This window comes from Bombina bombina, chromosome 4, assembly GCF_027579735.1.
Source record: "Bombina bombina isolate aBomBom1 chromosome 4, aBomBom1.pri, whole genome shotgun sequence".
In the NCBI taxonomy this organism is placed as follows: domain Eukaryota; kingdom Metazoa; phylum Chordata; class Amphibia; order Anura; family Bombinatoridae; genus Bombina; species Bombina bombina.
In genome coordinates this window covers 777,371,420-777,383,447 of record NC_069502.1, presented here as the reverse complement: position 1 = coordinate 777,383,447, position 12,028 = coordinate 777,371,420, and positions in this window count along the sequence as shown.

Sequence of the window (12,028 nt, the reverse complement as noted above, 5' to 3'; positions counted from 1 at the left end):
TGTCTGAAAGACCAGTACGAAATTGGTATAGCAATGCTGCCTCATTCCACATGGTGTCAGGTGCCCTTTTGAAATCAGAGACATAATCCTCAGCAGGTCTTCTATTCTGTTTTAATGCCTTAAGTGCATTTTCAGCTGTATTCTGTTTATTTTTATCCTCATAGAGGAAAGACATTTTTCTCAAAGAACTGTTGTAGAGAATCCAGAATTGGATCATTATTCTCAAAAAAATTGGTAGCCCAAGCTTTGGGTTCTCCTTTCAGATATGAAATAACAGTAAGAACTTTTGTACGTTCAGTAGGATAAGTCTTAGGTTTCAATGAGAAGAAAAGGAGACAAGAATTTTTAAAGTCTCTGAACTGATTTATATCCCCTGAAAATCTCTCTGGGGGACAGACTTGAGGATCAGGGGGTGATTCAGGCATGGAGGGTCTGTTGTCAATGTTGTCTCTAATGACTGTTCTGAGATACTGATTCTCAGACTGGATCTCTCTAATGCCTTGAATTAGTATATCCATGTTCTGAGCTAATGCAGATACTTTATTAGTGAGTTCTGCTAACTCCATACTAATTCCCTTTTCTTTTTCTTTTTGGCTCTGTAATATGTAAGAATCAATACAGGTAATTGGTTAGGTTACCACTCAGTCTCACAAATATCGGGGCTGTTAAGTCACAATCCCCTATTCTGATCCTAGACTGAGGGCCCAGTATGGGTTAAAAAGGAATTCTCAACTCTGCAAAAAGGATTAGCTTAATTAGTGAGAGCTGAATCCAATACTTGCTGAATAGAGGAGAAAAGGATATTAGTGCCTGTATATAATGATTAACAGGCAAGAATGAGACAAAAATGAAACTTGCATATAATACTGAAGAATAGGTAGGATATTTATACTTATACTTAAGCTAATAAGTGAGTTCACTTGTACGAGTATCACAGAAGAGTCACATATATGAGAAATGCAGCCTTTTCCTGAAGTGAATGTACATAGGCACAGATTTCAATGATATGTTCAGTTCACAGCATATAAGAAACAAGTTTGCAATAAAACCTGATGAGTCCAGAAAACACTTTCAAAATGGTAATGCCATTTTGGTGAAAGATTCTGCTAGAGGAAAAGCAGCTGTTACCTGGAGTCCGGTATCGCCAAACAGGAAGTGCAGGCTGTGAGTATAGCAGAGGAGCTGCTTACAGGCACGGCAGGGGAATTCTGAAGAGTACAATCTGTGAGCGGTAAGCCTATAAGCTGCTGAGGAGACAAAGGTATTTGTAGCAAGCATAAGAAATAACAAAAAGTTGCAGGAAATAGATTTTGGTGTGTTCCTGTAAGTAGGTTCAGGTGGAGATCCGGAGAGCATGTAGATAGCTTCAGCACAAGCCAGGATACTCAGCATAAGGATCAAATTACAGAGCACTGGATTTAGTTAGGAGGAGCCTTATAAAGGGTTCAAATTTAAAGGGACAGACAAACTGACAAGACCTCAGACATGACAGGGGGTGCCATTGATGTGGAGCAAGACGCAGAAGCAGAAGAGGACTCAGCCGAGGAAGAGGTTATGGAAGAGGTTTTGGAAGAGGATGGAGTAGGAGGAGTAGAGGAGGTAGCAGCAGGCCTGCCTGCATGTCGTGGAGGTGTCACCAACTCTTCTGCAGAGCCATGCATTCCATGCTTGTCAGACGTCAGCAGGTTTACCCAATGAGCAGTGTAGGTGATATACCTGCCCTGACCATGCTTTGCAGACCAGCTATCCATGGTCATATGGACCCTTGCCCCAATGTTGTGTGCCAGACATGCCATTACTTCCTTTCGCACAACAGAGTACAGGTTTGGGATTGCCTTTTGTGAAAAGAAATTTCTGCCAGGTACCTTCCACTGTGGTGTCCCAATAGATACAAATTTTTTGAAAGCATCAGACTCCACCAGCTTGTATGGTAAAAGCTGGCGGGCTAAGAGTTCAGACAAGCCAGCTGTCAGACGCCGGGCAAGGGGCTGACTTTGAGAAATTGGCTTCTTACGCTCAAACATGTCCTTGACAGACACCTGACTGTGGGCAGATGACCAGGAACTGCTACGTAAGAGAGACTCAGTGGAGGATGGTTGAGAGGGGGCAAGGAGGACAGCAGTGGTTGACGTGGCTGAAGATGCTGGAGCAGGAGGAGGAGGGTGGCTTTCAGTTTGTGTGCTGCTTCTACTCATGTGTTCTTCCCATCGGCGTTTGTGATGTGAGACCATGTGCCTTCGCAAAGCAGTTGTACCTAGGTGGGTGTTGGACTTACCACGACTCAGTTTCTTTTGGCACAGGTTGCAAATGGCATCGCTGTTGTCAGAGGCAGACACACACAAAAAAATGCCACACTGCTGAGCTCTGCGATGACGGCATTTTGGTGGTGGCAACAGCATGCGTTGATGGGCGTTGGCGTGCTGTCTGGCTGACCCCGGGTGCAGATGCATGCTGTCTGACTGTGCCACTAGCTCCTTGCGACAACCTCCCCCTGCTTCCAACTCGTCTCCTCCTCCTCCTCTCTGTCTCCCCATCTGAACTTTCCCCCTCTTCTTCTTCTCTTCTAGCAGGCACCCACATGACATCCACCGACACATCATCATCAACCGTTTCACTTGTATCTGACACATCAAGAAAGGAAGCAGCAGCGGGTACATCACCATCATCATCACACCGTACCTCCATGTCTGTAATGCTGCCTGACTGAGACATATCACTGTTATCTACATCCTCTGTCAATGATGGTTGCGCATCACTCATTTCTTCCAACTGATGTGTCAATAACTCCTGTGATAGATCAAGTGAAGCGGCTGTGGTGCTAGTGTTGGTGGTGGCGACAGGCGGGCGAGTGGCACTGGTCACTTGAGAGGTGCCCAAAGCACAGCTGATCGTAGATGGTGCGTCAAGGTTAGGAGGACTAGGAGCGGAAGCTGTAGAAGATTGAAAATGAAAAATTAATTGAAAATGAAAAATTAATTGCTAAGGATTCTAAGTCTAACCCTAAAAGGTTCTTTAAGTACATAAATAGCAAAAAATCTAAGAAGGATAATATAGGTACATTAAAATGTGTGGAGGGTAGCATGATAAATAATGACAGGGAGAAGGCTGAGGTACTAAACCAGTTTTTTTCTTCAGTATACACAAGAGAAGAACCATTGAATGATACTTTTGAACATAATAGAACATGCCAGTCCATACCACTAACTGGGTTTTGTTTAGAGGATATCAGGAAAAAACTGGAAAATATTAAGGTAAATAAAACTCCAGGCCCAGATGGAATACACCCAAGGGTGTTGAGGGAACTTAGCACTGTTATAGACAAACCTTTACTCTTAATTTTTCAAGACTCATTATCCTCAGGCATGGTACCCCAGGATTGGCGTAAAGCTGATGTGGTGCCACTCTTCAAAAAGGGAAGCAGGGATGATCCAGGAAGCTATAGACCAGTTAGTCTGACATCAATAGTGGGGAAGATATTTGAAGGGATTATAAGGGATTATATTGATGAACATATTCGTGTAAACAAGATTATGAGTTCTAATCAGCATGGCTTTAGGAGAAATAGATCATGTCAAACTAATCTGATTAGATTCTACGAGGAAGTAAGTCAAAATATAGATAAAGGGGAATCAGTGGATGTGATATACTTAGATTTTGCAAAGGCATTTGATACAGTGCCACATGAGAGATTAATGCACAAAATTAAGGGACTGGGAATAGCTGAAAATGTTAGCTCATGGATAAATAACTGGATAAAAGATAGGGAGCAACGAGTAGTAGTAAATGGATCATACTCAGATTGGACAAAGGTAATCAGTGGCGTCCCCCAGGGATCAGTACTGGGCCCTGTTCTTTTTAATATTTTTATAAATGACTTGGAGCAAGGATTAAATAGCGACATCTCTATTTTTGCAGATGATACTAAGTTAAGTAAGGTCATAAGGTCAGAGCAGGACGAACTGTCTTTACAAAGGGATTTGCTAAAATTAGAACTATGGGCAAGTGAATGGAAAATGAGATTTAATACGGAAAAATGCAAGGTTCTACATTTTGGAAGTAAAAATAAGCAGGCTACGTATTTTTTAAATGGGACAAGACTTAGCCAAACACAGGAGGAAAGGGATTTGGGAGTAGTAATAGATAACAAGCTAAAGATGGGTGCACAATGCAGGGCAGCGGCTTCAAAGGCTAATAAGATACTAGCATGTATTAAAAGAGGTATTGATTCAAGGGAGGAAAGCATAATTCTGTCATTATATAAAGCCCTGGTAAGACCTCACCTTGAGTTTGGAGTGCAGTTCTGGGGACCAATTGCTAAAAAAGATATTGCAGAACTAGAAAAAGTTCAGAGAAGGGCCACAAAGCTAATAAGGGGATTGGAGAAATTAACCTATGAGGAGAGGCTAGCCAAACTGGGTCTGTTTTCTTTAGAAAAAAGGCGCTTGAGAGGTGACATGATTACTTTATATAAATATATTCAAGGCCCATATACAGAGATGGCAGAAGCTCTGTTTATTCCAAGAAAATTGTTTCTGACAAGAGGTCATAATTTAAGGTTGGAGGAAAGGAGATTTAATCTCCTGCAACGGAAACGTTTTTTCACTGTGAGAGCAATAAAATTGTGGAACTCATTACCAAAGGAGGTAGTGAATGCCAATACCATAGATACATTTAAAAATAGTCTGGATAAGTTTCTGTATACTAACAAAATTCATGGATATGATTGCTAGTATTAAATGGGTCACATTTTAATGGGGTTATTTAAGCTTAACTGGAGCTTTTTGTAAGTATTTTAGATTTGTATAGGTTGAACTCGATGGACTTCAGTCTTTTTTTCAACCTTATCTACTATGTTACTATGTAAGATTGGGTGTCCTGTGTTAGCCATTCAACTAGGTCCTCCTCAGAACTTTTCGCGTCCCCCCTGGCACCCGGCGTCTGAATAATGTGCATATTTGTATGGTCTAAAGGAATCACAGCACTACAACGGAACCTGCGGGGTGGCCTGCCTTTGCCTGTCATTTTTTTTTAAATGTACACTTACAATACTATTACACAAATTATGAGTGGTGGCACTGGGCAAGTGGGCACAGTATACGCTCTGATGTTTCAAAGTCAAAAATGTTTATTTTTTAAATATTAGGAGTACTGTGACAACAAATATGATTGTTGGCACTAGTTGGCAAATACTCCCAGTTGTGTGTCTGGCACACACACTGGGAGTAAGGCAACTGCAATTAGATTAAACTAGCTGAGTCATGCTTCTTAGTTCAAATTTTTTTTTACCAAAAATTGACAATACTGTTAGAACAAATATGAAAGGTGGCACTAGTTGGAAACGGCAAGTGGGCCTGGCACACACGCTGGCAGGCAGGCAACTGCAATTCAATGGCACTAGGAGACTGAAGATTCACAGTAAAAAAGTTATGATGTAAAAAAAATTATATACTGTTACAACAAATATGATTGGTGGCACTAGTGGCTAGTGGGCCTGGCACACACGCTGGCAGGCAGGAGGAAACTGCAATTCAATGGCACTAGCAAACTGATGATTCATAGTCTAAGAATTTTTTATTTTAAATATTTACAATACTGTTACAACAATGATGATTGGTGTAACTAGTTGGCAAGTGGGCCTGGCACACACGCTGGCAGGCAGGCAACTGCAATTCAATGGCACTAGGAGACTGAAGATTCACAGTCAAAAAAGTTATGATTTAAAAAAAATTCAATACTGTTACAACAAATATGATTGGTGGCACTAGTGGCTAGTGGGCCTGGCACACACGTTGGCAGGCAGGAGGAAACTGCAATTCAATGGCACTAGCAAACTGATGATTCACAATCTAACAATTTTTTATTTTAAATATTTTCAATACTGTTACAACAAATATGATTGGTGGCAGTAGTTGCCTAGTGGGCCTGGCACACACGCTGGCAGGCAGGCAACTGCAATTCAATGGCACTAGGAGACTGAAGATTCACAGCCAAAAAAGTTATGATTTAAAAAAAATTCAATACTGTTACAACAAATATGATTGGTGGCACTAGTGGCTAGTGGGCCTGGCACACACGTTGGCAGGCAGGAGGAAACTGCAATTCAATGGCACTAGCAAACTGATGATTCACAATCTAACAATTTTTTATTTTAAATATTTTCAATACTGTTACAACAAATATGATTGGTGGCAGTAGTTGCCTAGTGGGCCTGGCACACACGCTGGCAGGCAGGCAACTGCAATTCAATGGCACTAGGAGACTGAAGATTCACAGTCAAGAAAGTTATGATTTAAAAAAATGTCAATACTGTTACAACAAATATGATTGGTGGCACTAGTGGCTAGTGGGCCTGGCACACACGCTGGCAGGCAGGAGGAAACTGCAATTCAATGGCACTAGCAAACTGATGATTCACAGTCTAAGAATTTGTTATTTTAAATATTTACAATACTGTTACAACAAATATGATTGGTGTAACTAGTTGGCAAGTGGGCCTGGCACACACGCTGGCAGGCAGGCAACTGCAATTCAATGGCACTAGGAGACTGAAGATTCACAGTCAAAAAAGTTATGATTTAAAAAAATTTCAATGCTGTTATAAAATTTATGATTGGTGGCACTAGTTGTCTAGTGGGCCTGGCACACACGCTGGCAGGCAGGAGGAAAAATACTGTTACAACAAATATGATTGGTGTAACTAGTAGGCAAGTGGGCCTGGCACACACACTGGCAGGCAGGCAACTGAAATTCAATGGCACTAGGAGACTGAAGATTCACAGTAAAAAGTTATGATTTAAAAAAAATTCAATACTGTTACAACAAATATGATTGGTTGCACTAGTTGGCTAGTGGGCCTGGCACATACGCTGGCAGGCAGGAGGAAACTGCAATTCAATGGCACTAGCAAACTGATGATTCACAGTCTAACAATTTTTTATTTTGAATATTTATAATACTGTTACAACAAATATGATTGGTGTAACTAGTTGGCAAGTGGGCCTGGAACACACACTGGCAGGCAGGCAACTGAAATTCAATGGCACTAGGAGACTGAAGATTCACAGTCCAAAAAGTTATGATTTAAAAAATTTCAATAGTGTTATAAAATTTATGATTGGTGGCACTAGTTGGCTAGTGGGCCTGGCACACACGTTGGCAGGCAGGAGGAAACTGCAATTCAATGGCACTAGCAAACTGATTATTCACAATCTAGCAATTCTTTATTTTAAATATTTACAATACTGTTACAACAAATATGATTGGTGTAACTAGTTGGCAAGTGGGCCTGGCACACAGGCTGGCAGGCAGGCAACTGCAATTCAATGGCACTAGGAGACTGAAGATTCACAGTCAAAAAAGTTATGATTTAAAAAATTGTCAATACTGTTACAACAAATATGATTGGTGGCACTAGTTGGCTAGTGGGCCTGGCACACACGCTGGCAGGCAGGAGGAAACTGCAATTCAATGGCACTAGCAAACTGATGATTCACAGTCTAACAATTTGTTATTTTAAATATTTACAATACTGTTACAACAAATATGATTGGTGTAACTAGTTGGCAAGTGGGCCTGGCACACAGGCTGGCAGGCAGGCAACTGAAATTCAGTGGCAGTAGGAGACTGAAGATTCACAGTCAAAAAAGTTATGATTTAAAAAAATTTCAATACTGTTACAACAAATATGATTGGTGGCACTAGTTGGCTAGTGGGCCTGGCACACACGCTGGCAGGCAGGAGGAAACTGCAATTCAATGGCACTAGCAAACTGATGATTCACAGTCTAACAATTTGTTATTTTGAATATTTACAATACTGTTACAACAAATATGATTGGTGTAACTAGTTGGCAAGTGGGCCTGGCACACAGGCTGGCAGGCAGGCAACTCAAATTCAATGGCAGTAGGAGACTGAAGATTCACAGTCAAAAAAGTTATGATTTAAAAAAATTTCAATACTGTTACAACAAATATGATTGGTGGCACTAGTTGGCGAGTGGGCCTGGCACACACGCTGGCAGGCAGGAGGAAACTGCAATTCAATGGCACTAGCAAACGGATGATTCACAGTCTAACAATTTTTTATTTTGAATATTTACAATACTGTTACAACAAATATGATTGGTGTAACTAGTTGGCAAGTGGGCCTGGCACACACGCTGGCAGGCAGGCAACTGCAATTCAATGGCACTAGGAGACTGAAGATTCACAGTCAAAAAAGTTATGATTTAAAAAATGTTCAATGCTGTTATAAAATTTATGATTGGTGGCACTAGTTGTCTAGTGGGCCTGACACACACGCTGGCAGGCAGGAGGAAACTGCAATTCAATGGCACTAGCAAACTGATGATTCACAGTCTAAGAATTTGTTATTTTAAATATTTACAATACTGTTACAACAAATATGATTGGTGTAACTAGTTGGCAAGTGGGCCTGGCACACACACTGGCAGGCAGGCAGGCAACTGAAATTCAATGGCACTAGGAGACTGAAGATTCACAGTCAAAAAGTTATGATTTAAAAAAAAATTCAATACTGTTACAACAAATATGATTGGTTGCACTAGTTGGCTAGTGGGCCTGGCACACATGCTGGCAGGCAGGAGGAAACTGCAATTCAATGGCACTAGCAAACTGATGATTCACAGTCTAACAAATTTTTATTTTGAATATTTATAATACTGTTACAACAAATATGATTGGTGTAACTAGTTGGCAAGTGGGCCTGGAACACACGCTGGCAGGCAGGCAACTGAAATTCAATGGCACTAGGAGACTGAAGATTCACAGTCCAAAAAGTTATGATTTAAAAAATTTCAATAGTGTTATAAAATTTATGATTGGTGGCACTAGTTGGCTAGTGGGCCTGGCACACACGCTGGCAGGCAGGAGGAAACTGCAATTCAATGGCACTAGCAAACTGATGATTCACAATCTAGCAATTCTTTATTTTAAATATTTACAATACTGTTACAACAAATATGATTAGTGTAACTAGTTGGCAAGTGGGCCTGGCACACAGGCTGGCAGGCAGGCAACTGCAATTCAATGGCACTAGGAGACTGAAGATTCACAGTCAAAAAAGTTATGATTTAAAAAATTGTCAATACTGTTACAACAAACATGATTGGTGGCACTAGTTGGCTAGTGGGCCTGGCACACACGCTGGCAGGCAGGAGGAAACTGCAATTCAATGGCACTAGCAAACTGATGATTCACAGTCTAACAATTTGTTATTTTAAATATTTACAATACTGTTACAACAAATATGATTGGTGTAACTAGTTGGCAAGTGGGCCTGGCACACAGGCTGGCAGGCAGGCAACTGAAATTCAGTGGCAGTAGGAGACTGAAGATTCACAGTCAAAAAAGTTATGATTTAAAAAAAATTCAATACTGTTACAACAAATATGATTGGTGGCACTAGTTGGCTAGTGGGCCTGGCACACACGCTGGCAGGCAGGAGGAAACTGCAATTCAATGGCACTAGCAAACGGATGATTCACAGTCTAACAATTTGTTATTTTGAATATTTACAATACTGTTACAACAAATATGATTGGTGTCACTAGTTGGCAAGTGGGCCTGGCACACACGCTGGCAGACAGGCAACTGCAATTCAATGGCACTAGGAGACTGAAGATTCACAGTCAAAAAAGTTATGATTTAAAAAAATTTCAATACTGTTACAACAAATATGATTGGTGGCAGTAGTTGCCTAGTGGGCCTGGCACACACGCTGGCAGGCAGGAAACTGCAATTCAATGGCACTAGCAGACTGATGATTCACAATCTAAGAATTTATTATTTTAAATATTTATAATACTGTTAGAACAAATATGATTGGTGTAACTAGTTGGCAAGTGGCCAGGCAGGCAACTGCAATTCAAAGGCACTAGCATACTGATGATTCACAGGCAAAACATTATTTATTCTAAATATTTACTATACTGTTATAACAAATATGATTTGTGGGAATAGTTAGCAGCAAGTGGGCCTGGCACACACGCTGGCAGGCAGGCAACTGCAATTGGATTACACTAGCAGACTGATCTTTCAGAGTCAAACATTTATTATTTTTAATATTTAAACTACTGTTATAACAAATATGATTGGTGGCACCAGTTGACAAGTGGGCCTGGCACACACGCTGGCTGGCAGGCAACTGCAATTCAATTGCACTAGCAGGCCGATGATTCACAGTCAAAAAATATTTTATTTTAAATATTTACACTACTGTTATAACAAATATGATTGGTGTAACTAGTTGGCAAGTGGGCCTGGCACACACGCTGGCAGGCAGGCAACTGCAATTACATAACAATAGCAGAATGATGTAACAGTTTGTTTTTAAAAAAGTTAAAAAAATGTTACAACAGATAGGAGTAATGGCACTCAGGATAGAACTAAGCACAGTATGTGCTGGCAGCCTGACAGACAGGCTGGCACTAGTGGTGGCAGGCTGGCCTGTGAACTAATATTAAATAACACTCGAAGAGTGATGTAAAAGTTTTTTTTTTACAAAATTTAATATTATGTTACACCAGATAGGAGTCGTGGAATGGCACTGAGGATGGAAGTAGGCACAGTATATGCTGGCAGCCTGACAACTAAAATTAAATAACACTAGAAGAAGACTGATGTAAAAAAAATTATACACAAAATTTACACTAATGTTGTTACACCAGATATAAGTGGTGGAAAAAGAAATATTAATCTGTGTCACACTATATGATGTGGGCCAGAAACACACAGGCCTGATGGAAAAAGAAATTAGATTACACTAGAAAATGATTTTACATTTTTTTTAACTTTAAAATAATGTAAAGCAGAGTCGTGGCTCGTAGGTAGGGCAGCAATTTACCACAGTATGCTGTGTAAGTGAGAAACACACAGGCCTGATAGAAAATGAAATTAGATTACACTAGCAAAATAATTTAAAAGTTTTTAATTTTAAATTTAAATAATGTTAAGCAGATATGAGTGGTGGCACTGGCTGGCTGCTACGTAGGACAGCAATTAACCACAGTATGCTCTGTAAGTCAGATACACACAGGCCTGATAGAAAATAAAATTAGATTACACTAGCAAAATTATTTAAAGTTTTTTTTTTAATTTAAAGAAAAAGGTTAAGCACATATGAGTCGGGGCTGCTAGCCTTGGTAGGGCAGAAATTAACCACAGTAGGCTCTGTAAGTCAGATACACACAGGCCTGATAGAAAATAAAATTAGATTACACTAGCAAAATGATTTAAAGTTTTTTTTTTGGAATTTAAAAAAGGTTAAGCACATAGGAGTCATGGTTGATAGACTAGGGAGGGCAGCAATTAAACACAGTATGCTCTGTAAGTCAGCAACACACATAGGCCTGATAGAAAATAAAAATAGATTACACTAGCAAAATGATTTAAAGGTTTTTTTTTTAATTTAAAGAAAAAGGTTAAGCACATATGAGTCGTGGCTGCTAGCCTTGGTAGGGCAGAAATTAACCACAGTAGGCTCTGTAAGTCAGATACACACAGGCCTGATAGAAAATAAAATTAGATTACACTAGCAAAATGATTTAAGGTTTTTTTTTTAATTTAAAGAAAAAGGTTAAGCACATATGAGTAGTGGCTGCTAGCCTTGGTAGGGTAGAAATTAACCACAGTAGGCTCTGTAAGTCAGATACACACAGGCCTGATAGAAAATAAAATTAGATTACACTAGCAAAATGATTTAAAGTTTTTTTTTGGAATTTAAAAAAAGGTTAAGCACATAGGAGTCGTGGCTGATAGACTAGGGAGGGCAGCAATTAAACACAGTATGCTCTGTAAGTCAGCAAAACACACAGGCCTGATAGAAAATAAAAATAGATTACAATAGCAAAATTATTTAAAGGTTTTTTTTTTTAATTTAAAGAAAAAGGTTAAGCACATATGAGTCATGGCTGATAGCCAAGGTAGGGAAGCAATTAACCACAGTATGCTCTGTAAGTCAGGAAAACACACAGGCCTGATAGAAAATGAAATTATATTACACTAGCAAA